The following is a 20239-nucleotide window of genomic DNA, read 5'->3' as shown; positions in this document are numbered from 1 at the left end:
ATTTGTTTTATAAAAGATTCTGGAAATATGGGAACAGTGAGTCTGCTATTGGGAATTTAGGCTTTAGTTATATTAAGATGAATGTTTGATATTGGTAATTCTGATAACGGTATTTGTTTAATGTTCTAGAAGCTTTAGAGTAATAGAAAGCACATCCCAGAGCAGTAACACATTCCAAACCTGGAAACTAGAGACCAGGATCCAAGAGGTACTTTTAGAAGAAAATTTCTGATAAATAAAGGGATAGTCAGGAACCCAGTTAGGAATAGGTTGTACTTATCTGTTCTTTGTTTATGTTTCATTAGGCACCAGTTTCTACAAAAGTCAGAGAGGGCCGCAGATTTGTGCAGCACTTCAACAGTGAAAACGCAAGAACGGTGTTGTCTCTTTATTTTATTTTATCCACTTCCCCCCTTCCCTTGAGCTTCTGTTCTTAGTGCACTGTTTTAAAAATTAGTGTGCTGGAACAAGCAGTTTCAGGGTGGGGTCGGATTGTCTTCAACCTCCATCAGAACTGAACAAGGACTCAGGTGAGCTGGGCTTTGACAGAAGCACAAGCCTTAAAAAAAAAAATTAAAAAAAAAAAAATCAGTTCTGGTGGACGATGAATATCGGGGAAGAAATAGAGGGCATTGACGTCACGGATATGGCGCAGGCCCTAAATGAGGACTTGGCTCATAATGAATCAGTGTCTGGCATCTTGCAACATATGCAAGAGGAAATAGAGAGATTAAAGATGGAGAATACCTCTTTAAAACAGGATTTAAGCAGGTATAAATTTAGGGTATCTCAGGGGAACACAGCTTTTACGCCTTTGTTTAAAACCTCCTCAGAGACAGGGGCGCCATCAAAACATACAACTTTGCCTCCCCCAGTTGAGTTCACTGTTAATGTTCCTAATGCTGTGCCCTTAGCAGCACCTGAACGTTTTCATGGAGATAGTAACAAATTCCATGTTTTTATCAATCAATGTCAATTACACTTCGTTTGTAAGCCACAACAGTTCCCTACTGATGCTACGAAAGTGGCATTCGTCTTGTCTTATTTGGGCGGCACAGCAGCCAATTGGTCAATTCCTTTCATGGAGAGAGATGATCCCATCCTCCATAATTGGAATCAATTTAAATGTACCATGACCAGCCTTTTTGCAAAACACACTTTCATGCATGCAAGTGATAATGAGCTTTTAAATCTTAAACAAGGTAACAAGGATTTATTGACCTATCTCACTAGTTTTAATCGTTTACTCACCGAGACACAGTGGCCAGAAGAAAAGCGTGTCTCCCTTTTCTATAAAGGTTTGAGAGACGAGTTAAAAGACGCGCTGGCTCATATCGTTGATTTGCCAGAAGACTATTCGGACTTTGTAGATTTAGTTGTGAAATTAGAACATAGACTAGGAGAAAGAAAGGGAGATAAATACAAACTGGAATCACAGTTAACTTTTATTAGACACGAGAAGAAAGACCCAGATAATAAACTCCCTGAACCTGAGCCTATGCAAATAGGGACACTCAGAGGTCCACTCACATCAGAGGAAAAAGAAAGAAGGAGAAAACTTCAATTATGTTTATATTGTGGAAGGGCAGGTCACTTTGCCAGAGAATGTCCAGTAAAGCCTAAAAATCCACGAAAGGGTGCTGTTTCCTCCACCTCCTCAACTGAATCGGGAAACGATTAAGCTCGACAAGGGGAGAGGTTACTTGTTCGAGAAAACATCTTAATCAAACCTCTAATGCTGCAGCCTTCATGGTACCGCACATACCTAGACATTTCATAATTCAGGTCGTTTTAATTGTTACTACCCAACTGAGGCATTCTCTCCCTGTCCTACTGGACTCAGGCGCGACAGGAAATTTTGTGGATAATAAGTTAGCTGAAAACTTAGGACTTCCTATGTGCCTAAAGCCTTGTCCAGAAGCAGTATGTGCAGTGGATGGGTCAGAATTGACCTCTGGATTAATCACAAAACAAACAAGTCCACTTGTTATGGTCTGTCAGAACGGGCACACAGAGGTGATTAGCTTTGATCTGATAGATACTCCTAATTTTGGTTTGATTCTCGGGGTACCCTGGTTAAGAACTCATAACCCAAAAATTGATTGGGTGAATAGAACTGTTACTTTGGATTCCTCTTTCTGTAGAACCAATTGCTATCAAGAAGCAGGTACAGAACAGAGCACAGTATTACACTGTGCTAGTGTTACACAAGATGAACCAAGTCTCCCTCCTGAATATTCTGACTTTAAAGACGTCTTTGATCCAGTAAAGGCTAGTGTGCTGCCCCCACATAGGTCTTATGACTGTTGTATAGATCTTATCCCAGGGGCCCCTTTACCTAATAACAGAGTATATGCTTTGACTGACGAAGAAACCAAATACTTAAGAACCTACCTAGATGACCTACTACAGTCTGGGTTCATCCGTCATTCCACATCTCCGGTGTCATCTCCACTCTTTTTTATCCCGAAGCCGGATAAATCCCTGCGCGCGTGTATCGATTATAGAGGACTAAATAAGGCTACAATAAAGAATAAATATCCTCTTCCTCTAATACCTGTGTTGTTGGATCAATTAAGACATTCTACTGTATACACTAAACTAGATCTGCGGGGAGCTTACCACCTGGTCCGAGTAAAAGAGGGGGATGAGTGGAAGACAGCTTTCAAGACAAAGTTTGGTTTATTTGAGTACACAGTAATGCCCCTGGGGTTATGTAATACCCCTGCGGCCTTTCAGTTCTTTATAAATGAGGTCCTACACGAATTCCTGGACGTTTGTGTCATAGTATACATAGACGACATCCTCATTTACTCTAAGAACTCAGAAGAACATACCCAACATGTTCGTGCAGTATTATCAAAGTTAAAAGAAAATCATCTTTTTGCTAAGTTAGAAAAGTGTACTTTTAATGTCAGCAAGGTGGACTTTTTAGGATACTGCCTGTCACCTCAAGGAATAACTATGGATGTAAAGAAAATCAGTGCTATTGCTGATTGGCCAGAACCATCCTCTGTAAAAGATATTCAGAAATTTCTGGGTTTCGCCAATTTTTATAGGAGGTTTATTGCACATTTTGCAGACATTGCGGCCCCAATAACTACCTTGTTGCGGAAAGGGCAACGATTTCTTTGGACTGATGAGGCGGCACACGCCTTTCAACTCCTAAAACAAAAGTTCACTTCAGCCCCAATTCTGAAACATCCTGATCCTGACTTGCCTTTTTTTGTTGAAGCGGATGCTTCACAAGTAGCTTTAGGAGGAGTTCTCTCTCAACGAGATGCAGTAGATGGCCAGTTACATCCTATAGCCTTCTATTCCAAAAAGTTATTACCAGCTGAACAAAAGTACACTGTGGCTGAAAGGGAACTACTAGCTATCAAAGTAGCCTTTTCAGAATGGAGGCACCATTTAATGGAAGCCAAGTACCCAGTTACAATCTTTTCTGACCATAGGAACCTACAGTTTTTTTGGATCACTTAAAGCACTAACACCACGTCAGATGCGCTGGTTAATTTTTTTTAGCACATTTGACTTTGTAATAACCTATAGACCAGGTGCACAACAAATTCAATCTGATGTGTTATCTAGATACGGACATACTTTAGACATGAAACAAGATAAAATAGGAGAACCCATTATTCCTCCCCAAACGTTTTTGGCACCAGTACAACAGAAGGATTTCATCACAGATCTATATAATGCACACATGCAAATAGCACCTCAGGATTGGTTAAAGGATTCCCATAACACAATACAACGAGGTTTATTGTATCACGACAACATGCTGTTAGTGCCCACCTCTGAATTACAAACACAGGTGATAATTTGGCATCACGCCTCACCGTTGGCAGGTCATCCTGGTTGGGTAAAAACCCTGGAAAATGTGCAAAAACACTTTTCGTGGGACACTATAAGAAAGGACATTAAGCAATTTGTCACTACCTGTCCAATTTGTGCAAGACATAAATCTTCTCATAAGGCCCCTGACGGCTTGTTCATACCAATGCCAACACCCAAACAACCTTGGCACACTGTGAGCGTAGACTTTATTGTAGGTTTACCACCTGTAAAATCTTTCACAACAGTGTTGGTTATAGTGGATTTTTTATCTAAAATGGCACATTTTGTACCATTACGGAAATTACCCACGGCGGCAGAATTTGCCGATATTTTTATAAGGGAAATTGTGCGTTTACATGGTTTGCCAAGCAAAGTGGTGTCAGACCGAGGGAGCCAGTTCAACTCTAAATTTTGGAAAAAAATATGTAAAAAACTGAAAATAGATGTGGCATTATCCACTGCTTTCCACCCAGAGACAGATGGACAGACTGAACGACTGAACCAAACCTTACTTCAAACGCTACGTTGTTTATTGGCTGATTATTCTAGTGAATGGTTGGAAGCTCTCCCTGTAGCGGAGTTTGTTTATAATAATACTGAGCATTCAGCTCTACTTTGCTCACCATTCTATTTCTTGCAGGGGTATCATCCAAGAGCTATACCCATTTTGTTAGAAGATTCTCTGTTACCTACAGTAACGGATAGACTAACGAGGTTAGGTGACATACAAGACAAAGCCAGGAAACATTTATTAAAGTACAAGGAAGGCATGAAAAGACAAGCAGACAAACACAGATCTGAGGCCCCAATGTATAAAATCGGTGACAAGGTATGGCTCTCCACAAAGAACCTAAACATAGAGGGATCCCGAAAGCTGCAACCACGTTGCATTGGACCCTTTAGTATAACTGCCATAGTAAACCCGGTAACAGTAAAATTAGATTTACCAAAAGAATATCCAGTACATACTACATTCCATGTGTCCTTGCTTAAGCCGTACAATCCAAAAACCCGACCTGAACCACCACCTCCACCCATACCAATTAAGGGAAATCTAGAATATGAAGTGAAAAGCATAAAAGACTCAAAAAGAATTAGTGGACGTCTGTTTTATTTAGTAGAATGGAAAGGATATGATGAATCTGAGAATTCATGGGAACCAGCATCATATGTACATGCCCCACAGCTGATTAGACGGTTTTATTTAAAAAATCCAGGAAAACCCCGTCCTGTAGGAGGGCCTTTGAGGGGGGCAACTGTTAGGGTTTGTGCACAGCAAAGAGCATGTCCCCTCTCACTGGACTAGTGGGTTCTGTAATAGCTCCCTTTTAAACTTACTATTGAAAGCCTTTCTTGTTATCTCACCTCCCCCCCCCCCCCCAGGCTTCTGTGTATGTTGTTTAATGTGCTGTTTTGTTTACACATTGGGCCTTGCTTTTACCAAGGCTTCTTTAAAACACTCCTCTCTAGGCCATGTGTTAATTTAACTCATTTGCATAATAACTGAAACTCTGCACAACCTTCCAAGAACATGTGCAGCATGTGAGGACCACACCCAGCTCTTCAAACCACACCCAGCTCTGCACACCTTTCAAGAACATGTGCAGCATGTGAGGACCACACCCAGCCCTGTCTATAAAAGGCAGCCCCCGAGCCTCACCCAGTGCTTGTGCTCGTCTACCTCCCGCTTACCTGAGGACAGATCCCTCGGCGCTGGCACTCCTGCTCTCTACAGACTTTCATTGGCTTCAATGGGCGCAACTGCTGGCTCTTCCTTCTTCCGGTTTCCGGTTCCTCCTTGCCTTAGCCTCTCTCCTACAAGCAACCTGCAAAAGAGAAAGAAGACAAGGTTAGACTGATCAGTATCTCTTGCCAGCAACAAGTAAGTGCAAAACTTTTATTACCTGAAAGAACTTTGACAACAATTTCTGGATTCGTGTATAGACAATTTGAAACAAGATACCTTCCACGAACATTGTGATTCAAACACTTTGTTACAAGAATACTTTGCGGAACTTTGTGAAGCAAACATTTTTTTTTTTATGGAACTTTTAAGAATCGAACCGTGGAAACCATTAACAGCAAGCCAAACAGTAAATCAAGGACTTGCACAAATTACATGCTGTATTTTGACGTAAAAGTACAGTATTTGTTTTATAAAAGATTCTGGAAATATGGGAAAAGTGAGTCTGCTATTGGGAATTTAGGCTTTAGTTATATTAAGATGAATGTTTGATATTGGTAATTCTGATAACGGTATTTGTTTAATGTTTTAGAAGCTTTAGAGTAATAGAAAGCACATCCCAGAGCAGTAACACATTCCAAACCTGGAAACTAGAGACCAGGATCCAAGAGGTACTTTTAGAAGAAAATTTCTGATAAATAAAGGGATAGTCAGGAACCCAGTTAGGAATAGGTTGTACTTATCTGTTCTTTGTTTATGTTTCATTAGGCACCAGTTTCTACAAAAGTCAGAGAGGGCCGCAGATTTGTGCAGCACTTCAACAGTGAAAACGCAAGAACGGTGTTGTCTCTTTATTTTATTTTATCCACTTCCCCCCTTCCCTTGAGCTTCTGTTCTTAGTGCACTGTTTTAAAAACTAGTGTGCTGGAACAAGCAGTTTCAGGGTGGGGTCGGATTGTCTTCAACCTCCATCAGAACTGAACAAGGACTCAGGTGAGCTGGGCTTTGACAGAAGCACAAGCCTTAAAAAAAAAAAAAAAAAAAAAATAAATTCAGTTCTGGTGGACGATGAATATCGGGGAAGAAATAGAGGGCATTGACGTCACGGATATGGCGCAGGCCCTAAATGAGGACTTGGCTCATAATGAATCAGTGTCTGGCATCTTGCAACATATGCAAGAGGAAATAGAGAGATTAAAGATGGAGAATACCTCTTTAAAACAGGATTTAAGCAGGTATAAATTTAGGGTATCTCAGGGGAACACAGCTTTTACGCCTTTGTTTAAAACCTCCTCAGAGACAGGGGCGCCATCAAAACATACAACTTTGCCTCCCCCAGTTGAGTTCACTGTTAATGTTCCTAATGCTGTGCCCTTAGCAGCACCTGAACGTTTTCATGGAGATAGTAACAAATTCCATGCTTTTATCAATCAATGTCAATTACACTTCGTTTGTAAGCCACAACAGTTCCCTACTGATGCTACGAAAGTGGCATTCGTCTTGTCTTATTTGGGCGGCACAGCAGAGCAGTAACACATTCCAAACCTGGAAACTAGAGACCAGGATCCAAGAGGTACTTTTAGAAGAAAATTTCTGATAAATAAAGGGATAGTCAGGAACCCAGTTAGGAATAGGTTGTACTTATCTGTTCTTTGTTTATGTTTCATTAGGCACCAGTTTCTACAAAAGTCAGAGAGGGCCGCAGATTTGTGCAGCACTTCAACAGTGAAAACGCAAGAACGGTGTTGTCTCTTTATTTTATTTTATCCACTTCCCCCCTTCCCTTGATCTTCTGTTCTTAGTGCACTGTTTTAAAAACTAGTGTGCTGGAACAAGCAGTTTCATGGTGGGGTCGGATTGTCTTCAACCTCCATCAGAACTGAACAAGGACTCAGGTGAGCTGGGCTTTGACACCTTGTTGGTCAGGCTCTGAAGCACTCCAACCCCAATAGTGTTAGTGGGCATCTACTACTGGGCAGAGTCCTGTTGGTTTCAGGTGTGCAGCTAATGCAGCTAATGCTAATGCGTTAGGCATTGTACCTCATGGGCTGGTGACTAGCTTCGTAACTGGTAGTGCATGGCCTAGTGCATAGGGCTGATCCCTGTGTGTTGTGTACGCCAACGGTAGTGTTGTTGCTGGTCTGACCAAGTGTATCCTCTGTCTCTCGCCCCTTCTTGTTTTGTCACCCTGTCCTTGTGTGCATTAGCATAATCTGGCAGAGGTGCAGAGGCACCAGCGACGGAGGGAGCTGCATCCCACATGGCCCTTGAGGCCGAATCCACAGACGGTGAGGGCACTAGTGGGACGGAGGGAGAAGGGAGCACCACGACGGAGACAGGAGAGGACACTACAGACAGTGACTCCGATGGAAGCTCCTTGGCTGTGGCGGACACCTCTGTGCCCACCCCAACAACAGTTACAGCCGCCACCCCCGTACCAGCACTGCACTCCAAGCAGCCCCTCAGCATGTTTCCCATCCCGGGTGGGCATCTCTTTCGCCCCAGGCACCTCAGGCCCTGCCCCAGTCAGCCCTGCTGCCCTGAGTGAGGAGGCTATTGACCTCCTGAGATCCCTCCCTGTTGGGCAGTCAACCATACTGAATGCCATCCAGGGTGTCGAAAGGTATTTGCAACAAACAAATGCATACTGGACGGCATTCACTCTGGCGTGGCGGCCCAAAAGAGAGCTTTTCAGGCAATGATGGCAGCCATTGTCCCTATCTCCAGGCTCCCCCCTCCAACTTCCTCTACCCAGTCCCAATCCCCTCAACCCCAACCTATCCAAGCACACCTTCAGACCTGCATTCACCCAAATCAACACACAGAAGTGGCCCAGGCAAACACAAGCACCACACTTCATCTCACAGGCATTCACACAAGCACCATCCCCATGCAGACACACCAACATCCACAGCCTCCACTGTGTCCCCCCCCTCCTCCTCCGTGTCCACCTCCCTCCCAGTTGCGTCTCCACTCACACCTGCATGCACTACATCCTCATGCACTACCTCCATCACCAGCACGCCTATCACTACACGCCCCTCACTGGCAGTCACCACCCCCACATCCATGCACACGTCCCCTGTGTCCTTTCCCACTGTGTCTCTGACCCCTCATCCCAAAGTACACAAACGCAAGAACACACCCACCCAACAGCCATCCACCTCACAAAAGCATCCAGCTCATGCACCTGCACCCAAACACAGCAGACTGACACCTCCTACAAGCACTCCCTCTTCCTCCACTCCCAAACCTTCACCCTCTTCCCGCCCCAATGTCCCTAAAAAGTTTTCCAAGCCAACATTGACCTATTCCCTATCCCTCCCCCCGTCTTTCAGCTGGGGCCAGGGTGGCCAGAACCCAGCCCAGCACCTCAGGCCCCAAGTCCACGTCCGCTACGGTTTCTGCAGCTGTGAGAGGCTCTAAGGAGGCACCTGTCAGCCCAGCCAGTGTGCCACCAACACCTGCCAAGGCCAAGAAGGTTTCGACACCTGGCAAGGGCAAGAAGGAGACAGCATGCAGCAAGGAGAAGGAGGCACAACCACTCAGCAAGACCAAGTCAAAGACTCAAGTTGGCAGAAGCAAGGAGGCAAACTATCAGCCAAGGGCAGGAAGGGGCACAGAACACCAGCCAGGGCACAGGTGAAGGCTACCACCACAACCAACAGCAACACCACCTGCACCGCGGTCAGCACCACCACCTGTACCGCCGCAAGCACCCCCAGCTGCACTGCCACCTGCCCCGCCACAAGCAGCACCACTGCCAGCAGCAGCAGCCCCAGTGGGCAGCTGTCTGAAGCTGCAAGGGAAGGGCTAGAGCCTCCCCCCAATACTGGCAGTACCGACACCAGCACCAGTACTGCCACCACTGTACAGCCATCCCCACCGACGGATGGACTGTAGTCCTGTCTCCATGTAGTGTCATGCATCCTGGCCACAGAAAACCGTGTGGGTCTGACACCCAGCTGAATGACTGTGACCTTGCACTCCCCAAGATCTGCATCACAGGGCACAAAGCCCCCTCCAGAACCAGTGGAAGAAGGCGTCCACTCACCCTATCCTTGCCAGGATGAAGCACACTGGGCACAAAGCCCCCTCCAGAACCAGTGGAAGAAGGCATCCACTCACCCCTTCCTTGCCAGGATGAAGAACACTGGGCACAAAGCCCCCTCCAGAACCAGTGGAAGAAGGCATCCACTCACCCTATCCTTGTCAGGATGAAGTACACTGGGCACAAAGCCCCCTCCAGAACCAGTGCAAGAAGGCATGCACTCACCCCTCCTTGCCAGGATGAAGCACACTGGGCAGAAAGCCCCCTCCAGAACCAGTGGAAGAAGGCCTCTACTCACCCTATCCTTGCCAGGATGAAGCACCCTGGACACAAAGCCCCCCTCCAGAACCAGTGGAAGAAGGCATCCACTAGTCGGACTTTGGCCATGCACTCCCCAGGACCAAGCAGTGGGCAAACCACCCACTTGAGAGACTGTGGCTTTGCACTCCCCAGGACCAAGCAGTGGGCAACCACCCAATTGAGAGACTGTGGCTTTGCACTCCCCAGGACAAGCAGTGGGCAAACCACCCACTAGAGAGACTTTGACTTTGTACTCCTTAGGACCAAGCAGTGGGCAAACCACCCACTTGAGAGACAGTGGCTTTGCACTCCCCAGGACCAAGCAGTGGGCATGGAGCCCCCTCCAGGAGCAGTGGCATTGTACTATTTTCCGGTGTAGATGCCCCCCCGCCCCGTCCCCCTGAGGTGCCTTTGTGTTTTCTACCTGATGCCCCTGCAGTGTTCTCTCCATATTGAGCCAGGAGTCAAGTGTGGGCTTGGCCTATGTGTTTTGGCCCAGTAGGCCACGCACATTTTGAGTGGGCATTGTCTTGCCTTTTGTACATATTGTATGTGTTGTAAATACTGTTGTTGCTTTCTGAACGTATTTCTAAGTATTTCTAATATTACACTCATTTGACTCAATTCCTTTTGCCTAGCGTTATTCATGAGATTTCGGGGTGTATATGTATTGTTGTTCCATGTGTTTTTGTGTATGGTGTTGGGGGTGAGGGTGGAGGTGGGGGTGTTGCATGTGTGTGTCACTCTCTTTTTCCTCCCCCCTCCCTTGTGTGCTAGGTGCAGTACTCACCGTGGTCATCGTCACCGGCATTGGTGCTCCTGGTGTATGAGCAGATACACCAGCATGGGGAAGACCTGCAGCTCGGGCTCCATGGCGTCCTGGTTCTTCTTTGAGTGTCGAGAGGTGAATCGTTCCCCTTCAGAACACTGTTTCCGCCGTGCTTTAGATGGCTTTTGTACCGCCCCGGAAAAGGTGGCGGATAGGCCTCTTGTAATAGAGTGGGTGGAACCTTGTCTTTCGTCTGGCTGTTGGCGGTTACCGCTGCAGTGTTTGTTGCTACCGCCGTGACGGTCAGAGTGTTAAAGTGACTGTATGTGTTGGCGGTTTCCGCCGTGATCATGATTCCATTTTTTTTACCGCCGGACTGTTGGCAGTGTTACCGCCGCTTTAACACCGACCACCAGGGTTGTAATGAGGGCCTTTATATCACTTTTCAGTAATATCTCAACATATACTTATTGCATTTCAATCCTTGTGACCTGCATCTTACCAGATAAATATTATATATATTTTTAAACACTGTGTTGTGTATTTTTGTGGTGCTATATGGTGTTATTGTATGATTCATTGCACAAATACTTTACACATTGCCTTCTAAGTTAAGTCTGACTGCTCAGTGCCAAGCTACCAGAGGGTGGGCACAGGATAATTTGGATTGTGTGTGACTTACCCTGACTACAGTGAGGGTCCCTGCTTGGACAGGGGGTAACCTGACTGCCAACCAAATACCTCATTTCTAACACAGGTGCTGCAACTTGCTTTGCAATTGTTGGTGCTCTCAACAGTGCTTCTTCATGATGCAGTGGACATGCTACTTTCTTCATGTGACTTGCGTGAATCAAGTTTGGAAGTCCTGCACACTTTACAGCTGTCGTGGTTGTCAGGATCACCTGGTAGGGTCCTCTACGAGGCTCCAAATACGTCTTGCGCACATGCTTGTGGACGACAACCCAATTGCCAGCTCTCAGGTTGTGCCCAGGATCATGAATTGGTGGCAGTGTGGCGGCCTCCACCTGCTGAGAGAAAGAGCATAACACATCAGCCAGACCCTTGCAGTAGTCCAACACCATATCATCTGTAATATTGACAAGTGCATTGGCTGGAACTGCTGGTAATCTCATTGCTCTGCCCATAAGAATCTCTTGTGGCGACAGTCCTGTCTTCCTGTTGGGCGTATTTCTCATTGACATTAACACCAAAGGCAATGCATCTGGCCATTTTAGATTCAAAACTGTACACATCTTAGCAATTATTGATTTCAAGGTACCATTCATCTATTCCACTAGTGCTGATGCTTCAGGGCGGTACCTGCAATGCAACTTCTGCTCAATGTTTAGTGCTGCACACAACAGTTTAATCACCTTGTTATTGAAGTGCGTTCCCCTATCTGATTCTAAAAAGATCGTTAATCTGAACCGTGGTATCAACTCTCTTAGCAACAGCTTCGCTACAGTGAGGCTATCATTTCTTCTTGTAGGGTACGCTTCAATCCAGTGACTAAAAATGCACACAATCACCAACACGTACTTCAAACCTCCACACGCAGGCACCTCAATGAAATCCAATTGCATCCTGCTCTTCCAATGTGGCTCAAATTCACCACTGTCCCTTTTCCTGCATTTAACTGCTGACAAATAATGCAGCGATGACATACTGCTTCTGCTGCCTGCCTAAACTTGGGATTAAACCAATCGATTTTGGACAAAGGAACCATGGCTTCCCCTCCAATGTGTGCGTGACCATGGTAATACCTTGCCATTTGTGATAGCAAATTATTTGGCAAAACCATTTGACCCTCTTCTGATACCTATAGCTCATCCTGCCTTTTCATGCATTTCATCTCTAACCACCCTCTTTTCTCCTCCTTGTTAACATTGCTTTGCAAATTTTTCAATTCTTCCATTGTGTCAATCACTTTTAATGCATAACTTGTACATGTGGTGTCTTCTTCAGACATCAGTTCCCATTTGTCTTTGAACGATACACAGTTTATTGCGCAAAACCTTGTGACTTGATCCGCATATCCATTTCCCAGTGACATGTAGTTCTGTGATTTTAGATGTGCACTGCATTTTACCACGGCAATTTCTTCAGGCAACTGTATTGCATACAGTAACTCTTTTATTATGTTGCCTTTCTTACTGGTGAACCAATAGAGGTCAGGAAACCTCTTTGCTACCACAATTGACCAAAATCATGAACAATTCCAAATCCGTATTGGCTCTCTGTGTAGATAGTAAATCTTAATCTCGCAGACACATGGCACGCTCTAGTAAGAGAAACCAGTTCTGCCACTTGAGCAGAATATACACCTCAAAGCCAAGAAGCTTCTAAAGTACCTGTAATTGTGCACATGGCATAACCTGCTCTCACTGTCTCTGTACCATCTCTGAGACATGAACCATCAACAAAAACAATTTGGTAATTTTCTTCCAATCGTGTGTCTCTGATATCAGGTGTTGGTTTTGTGCACAACTCTGTTACCTCGAGACAATCATGCTTAATGTCTTCTTCCTTTTCAATTTCAACAGTATCACTTGGAAGTAATGTTGCCAGGTTCAGCACTGTACACCTTTTTAATGTTACATTTGGAGCATTTGTCAGTAAAATCTCAACAGAGTGAGGTACCATTACCCTCAGGGTATATCCCATCACTACTCCCTCACATTGTGAAAGGCTTTGACCAACTGCGGAAACTGCATGCAAACAACCTGGTAAGGCTGCTGCAACTGGGTCCAAAGTAGCTGAAAAATAGGCTACTGGGCGATAAGCACCTCCATGGACCTGTGTCAAGACAGACAAAGAACAAGCATCACGTTCATGACAAATCAGTGTGAATGGTTTAGTGTAATCAGGCATACCCAACATTGGAGCTCTGCACAAACTCTTTCTCAACTCAGTGAACGCTTTCATCTGTTCATGATCTAATGTTATGGGATCAGTAGCATCCTTATGTGTCAGCTGCTGCAATGGCTTGGCAATCTCAGCAAAATTTGGAATCCACTGGTGACAATAACCTACCATTCCTAGAAACATCCTGATATCTCTCTGTGAAGTTGGGGGACTTCTCTGCAATATCATTGTTATCCTTTCTCTGGAAATTCTCCTTGACCCTTTCTCAATTTGGTGACCCAGATATTTCACTGACTTCTGACAATACTGCAATTTTAAAGGTGACACCTTACGTCTAAATTTTCCCAAATGATTCAACAGGGCAATCGAGTCGTACTTACACTCATCCCTTGTGTTGGGTGCGATCAGCAAGTTATCAATGTATTGCACCAGAGTCGATTGGGACGGTAGTTCCAATGACTCCAAATTCTTCTTCAAAATCGGATTGAACAAAGATGGAGACTCAGTGTACCCTTAAGGAAGCCTGCACCAGCTGGAGACTCTGTCTAGGAATTTGAAACTAAAGAGAAACAGACTATCCTCATGAAGAGGCACAGAAAAGAAAGCTTGTGACAAGTCAACTACTGTGAACCATTCTGCCTCGCATGGAATTTGGAACATTATTACTGCTGGATTTGGCACCATGGGACAACACTTGACCACTATGTCATTTATCTTTCTCAGATCCTGCACAATTCTCACCTTTCCACACAGCTTTTTCAAACCCATTATTTGTGAATTACATGGGCTGCTTATAACTTCTTTCAAGACTCCCTGCTGCACAAAATCTCCAATTATCTGTGCTACTTTCATTAGAACATCTTGGGGCATGTTGTATGGTGGAAGCAGTGGAAACACTACATTCGGCTTCAAGGTAACCTTAATTGGCTCCACTCCCTTGATCAAACCCACTTCTTTGCCCGTTAGATCCCACACATTTTCCTGTACAGTTCCCTGCAAATCTGAATGAAACTCTCTTATGTCAAACATTGGAAAAAGCTCAATCAATGGGTACTCTTTTTCATTTTCATTTCCTGGAGTTTGTTCTTCTTCATCATCACTAGTTGTCTGAAACTCACTCTCAGCCGTTGAGCAAGAGATCGAACATTTCGTTTTGCACAATAAGTCCCTTCCCAGTAGGGATACTGGACTGGAATCACAGACTACAAACCTATACAGTCCCTGGAAATTGCCAATCTCAACTTGTACTGGGTCTGTGATCGGATTTGTCAAATGCTTATTCGCTACCCCCACAACCTGAACTGTCCTTCCAGATAAGGTCAGTTCGGAACTTCTGTACTCCTCACTGTAGATCGTGTAGCTCCTGTCTCCACTAGAAATGAGACCTTATGACCCATTACTTTCCCTCTCATAAAAGGTCCTCGCTGATCTACCTCTAGTGAAGCTGCAAGCATACATGGCTCCTCATCCGAACTATCACTCATCCATTCACCATTTATTTAATTCTCGCTATGTAACGGGAATTGGTGCACAGTGTTATTACTCCTGTCTTGTCTCTGGCCCGTGACCTGTTGAGTAAGCATCACCTGTTGCTGCTCCATCGGGGCTTGAGGTATTTGCATTTGCTGTCTAGGTACCATGGGAACCTGTTGCTGCACTGGTTGTAACTGGGTCAACTGTGCACGTGGCATTTGCACCTGCTGCATGGGTTGAAAATTCTGCATCTGATTCATGTTATTCTGGAAATTTGGATTAAGGCCTCTCATTCTTGGGACTTTGACATTTTAAAATGTATTGACATCACCATTTTGCTGAACAACACCTTCCTGAACCATCATCGGACACTCTCGCTTCCACTGTCCCACGTTTCTTCAAATGTGACACTGTAACATCTTCTTCATCCCTTGCAAATCATTTTGAACCTCCACAGTATTCAAATCTGGACCACGATTCATATCAATTCCATGTCCTCTACGTCTCACCTGAGGTTGGAACATAACAGTTCCCTGCTGCTGTGGTATCTGCTGCACAAAAGCTCCCTGCACTCCTGTTTGAACTGCCTTAATCTGCATCACCATCGCTTTCTCTTTTAGCTTCTTCTGCTTCAACTCGACCTCATCACTACAGTATTTTGCATACTGCAACACCTCATCAATCGGCTTAGCTTGCCAACAAATCAAATTACTCTTAATCATCTGACCTATTTCAGATCCCAATCCCTCCACAAACCTGAACACAAAAAACATGTCTTTTGGCTTGATCGCTTCCTTGCCACTGTACTCCTTGAACGCTTTCAACAATCTTTCATAGTACATATGTATCAACTCTTTCCCCTCCTGAACTGTTCCGTCAATTCTCTGCCAATCAATATTTTTAGGCAAAATTCTAATTTTCAGGAATTCAATCATCTTATAATAATGCTTCATTACTTCAGGAGATGGTGTAGTCCTATCCCTTTCTGGTTTGCTCATCGACCAATCTACTTCCCTTTTGCATTTGACCCACAAATCAGCTGGAACCACAATCTCCAATACAGTATTCAGGTCTTCCCACAGACATTTTGAAAGCGTTACAAATCTGTCTGTCTTCTGATACCATTCAACCAGTTTCTCCCTCAGCTTCAGATAATCATTTGTGAATGACAGAATATCACTCCTATGCCAAGGAGCATGAACAAACTGCCCTCCTGGAATTTTCCTCGTTGGTAAAATTTTCACTGGATCCTTCTCTTTTTGTACACTTTCGGACCCTTCTTGTGAGTCTTGTTTTCGTTTATCCTTCTTCTTTGCCCATCTGCCTTCCCACTTCTCTAATGCTCCCCAAATCTGAGCACTCTGCAATAGTTCCTTGAGATGCGCTTTCATCCCAGCTGATCTCATGTGTTCAAAATCTTTTGCCTCAAAATCTAACCTGTAACTTCTTTTCAAATGTTTTGTCTTTCCAATTTCTATATTGTGCTTTTCTGCTAAGTCTGCCAATCTGTGATGTATCCTGCCTACCTCTCTTGTAATTCTCGGGCATAAGTATCCTAACTCTTCTTCTGTATAGGATTCCAACCTATTCACTCCCATTGTCCCTTCAACCAGTTCTATTATTTCTGTACTCAACCTAACACGATCAATCTGCTCTTCACTCTTAGACATATTCTGTGGAGTGTTCTAACTATCTAATCACTCATTCAGCTGCTGTGCTGTCAATCCTTGTAACGTAATGTTACGCGCAATTGCTGCACCACTGTACCTGAAGGTTGCGGTGCCAGGAGCTTCAAGCTCTAACAATTGGACAATTTACCGTTGGGAAGCGCAACTAGTGGACTGAGATCCATCAGTGGCCTGGATCCATCAAAAGTCTGACCCATGGAAAGAATGACCTGCACATGTTCTCTCACCCCTTCCTCATGAGGCTTTGTGACATTTCACCCTGTTCTTCAGTGGTTGGTTTCTGCTATGCAAACAATGGTACCGCTGGACCAACAGCAAACAGCAGCGATATTGCATTTGGAGCTGCTCTAGCTCCTGCATTCTGTGGAAGGGCAACTCTCATACTGTGATTCATCACTGGAGTCACATCGGACTGTGTCACTGTTAATGGTGTAAACCTTAGCAAACCCTGTGGCCATGCCCGAGGCATCAACATCGGAGTCGGCTCAGTCTGATCCAACAATGGTCTCAGAACCACTTGCTCCGTAGGAACCACTAAGTTCGAAGTTGTCTCAAGAATTGGTATCTCAGGATAAATTCTCTGTATTGTTGGCGGATGCATCTGTGCTTGGACCACCGAAGCTGACAATGCAATAGGAGTGCTCTGCAATACCCCTTGTACCTGTCCATTATCTGCTTGCATTGGTCCCGCTGTCCCCGACACTTGTGCTGGGGCAGTTGGAGCAGAACTTGGACTCGGACCCCCCTCATGCACTGCATATGGTGGAGGTCAGTCCCTCAGCATTTGTGTAATAAGATCCTCGACATCTGAGTCTTCTTCTGGTATGTAAGCCTTTTTCTTCTTTTTACTCCCTGACAAACTCATCACTTTTGTTAGTCTCCTCTTTCCCTTCTGCCTCATCTTCCACTGTCCTCCACTTCTTCTGTTCCCAATCCCATCTCGCTTCTGATAAAGACTTTTCTACCTTTGTTATTCTCCTCTGAAACTTTATCTCTTGCTTTTGTCTCGCTATGAGCTCCCAAACTGCTAATGCCTCAAACTGTGCTGGTCTCAGAAGAGGTCTTGTATCATACAACGACATCCACAGCTGATCCAAGACTCTCAAATTAAATGATCCATGCTCTGGAAACGCCAAAACTCCCTGTTTCTCGGTCAGTTTGCACCATTGCTTTAACCAAAGACATGGCGCAACACCTTGCTCCTCCATCACAATATAGGCTTGAGAACCCTCCGGTGGGTTAGGCTCCCCTATAGTCGCCTTAATGTATGTATCCCCCTTCATGGCACTCTTAAACACCTTAAAAACGTAATCTTTTCTGGGTTGTTGTGTATTCAAATCAAATCAGGAAATGACTTTTACTCCCAAAGATTCTCTTCACCCGTTTTCTCAACCAATTGCCTCTCACAGACAGCTGACAATCCGTGCGCGACCATTCTCACTAACCAACCTATCCCAGCATGGATCCAATGATGTCACACTCACACACACACTGCGGATGACAAAGTCTTGTGGCTCGTCCTCCTAAACTTCAATTCACACAAAACTTATGCAAATTATTGCGCGCACTAACCAAGCCAATAACCAAAACAAATCTGCTGGCTTACTACAGGAAGGTAATACAATCGCTTCAGAGACAGTACGGATTTCCACTGACGGCCCTTTCACACATGCAGCTATTCCTCTTTCTCAGTCTCCCTCATTCGCAATCAAAATTTGACCCGCAAATTTTACTCTCAACTGATCAATGGGTCTGTCCTGGTGCACATTGGACTCCCCAAATCTCAGTCTAAAATTTCTTCCGTCCACTTTAACTCTCACACCGACTTATTGACCATGCCCAATCCACCTACTAAACCAGCCAGATTACAATTTATAACCAAGTGTCTCCTACATTGGTCAATATACTCCGGAGTCTTGGACCATGCAGGGTCCGTACATCAATAACAACCATGTGGACAATTTTTTAGCACAAAGCACCACACACATATGAAGTTCAACGACTTCCCTCACATGCATCACTCCACAATTTCCCTCACCTGCATCACAATTCACCTGCGATTTGCATAAGCTGTGCAAGCGCAACCTATCACTTTCACACTAAAATGCTCAGAACATACCCAACTCTACTTGCAGGATCCAGGATCTGGGAAAGTCATTTCTGGGCTTAAGGGGACATCATCTTTGCTACAATTGCCATTTCAGAAAACAAAATCCAAATCTCAAAAATTGATAACTAACCAACCTTAAACTACTAACATAACCACCTAACTAGTTCTCCAAGGAAACTAACCATCAAGCTGCTACCAAAAACTGCAATTAAGCCTGGTCCTTAGTAAGTAAACATACAAGGGGACGCATATAGGTCGATGAACCTTTTGATTCGCATGGAGTATCCTAGCTAGGCTAATGTTTGGTACACTACTGATTAATACACAGCTCAATAAACATTAATCATCATCAACAATGAATCAAGAACGTAACACCCCATGACCCTCCAGTCATGAATAACCACAACTTATTATACGTTTTAGTAATTTTATTCCCTATTGGTTACAATACTAAGGTGGTCATTACGACCCTGGCGGCCGGCGGTAAGGTGGCGGTAACACCGCCAACAGGTTGGCGGTGTTCCGCCAGCAATTATGACTGTGGCGGAATTGCCACGGCCATACCGCCGGCCTCTCCAATTGACCGCCAGGATTCCACCTGGCGGTCATAACCCCCAGGGCAGCGGTGCAAGCACCGCTGCCCTGGGGATTATGAGTCCCCGACCGCCAGCCTGTCCGTGGCGGTAAACACCACCATAGAAAGGCTGGCGGAAAGGGGACCTGGGGTTCCCCTGGGGGCCCCTGCACTGCCCATGCACTTGGCATGGGCAGTGCAGGGGCCCCCAGGCATAGCCCTGTCGCGCATTTCATTGCCCGAATTTCGGGCAGTGAAATGTGCGATGGGTGCTACTGCACCCGATGCACATCAGCATTGCCTCCGGCTCTATTAGGAGCCGGCAGCAATGTTGATGTGACATTTCCGCTGGGCCAGCGGACGGTAACACTGTTACCGTCCGCTGTCCCAGCGGAAATGTCATAATAGGGAGCCAGGAATACCGCCGGCAATGGCGGTATTCTGGCTCCAGCGGCCTCGGCGGTCTTTTTGCAAGACTGCCGAGGTCGTAATGACCCCCAAAGTCCTGAAAATCAATTCAAACTTCATTCAAGTCAACAAATCCGTATTAATTCAGTAAAAGGTGCCAAAAACATAATCAAATCAAAACTTGCATCAGAGTACATTCTAAAGCAGTAGCATAAGTCAACATTCGAATCAGGAATGAATAAGTCAACATACGTAGCAGAGTTCAGCAAATCATTCCGTCAATCAATTGTATTTGTATTTTGTCAATGTGATAAGGTAGGAACCTCACTTAACCCAGATTAGCATCAGCATGTGGGACTTCATGCAAAAACAGTTTAGAACATGAATTTGGAAAAACATATAGCTAAGAGGAAACTATTTAAACAGCGCAGTTCGTACCTAGGAAGAAAAGGCACAAATAGTAATTCAATCACA

Source organism: Pleurodeles waltl, chromosome 6 (assembly GCF_031143425.1).
Source record: "Pleurodeles waltl isolate 20211129_DDA chromosome 6, aPleWal1.hap1.20221129, whole genome shotgun sequence".
Taxonomy (NCBI): Eukaryota; Metazoa; Chordata; class Amphibia; order Caudata; family Salamandridae; genus Pleurodeles; species Pleurodeles waltl.
The sequence above is the reverse complement of the archived record's forward strand: the minus strand, read 5'-3'. Positions refer to the sequence as shown.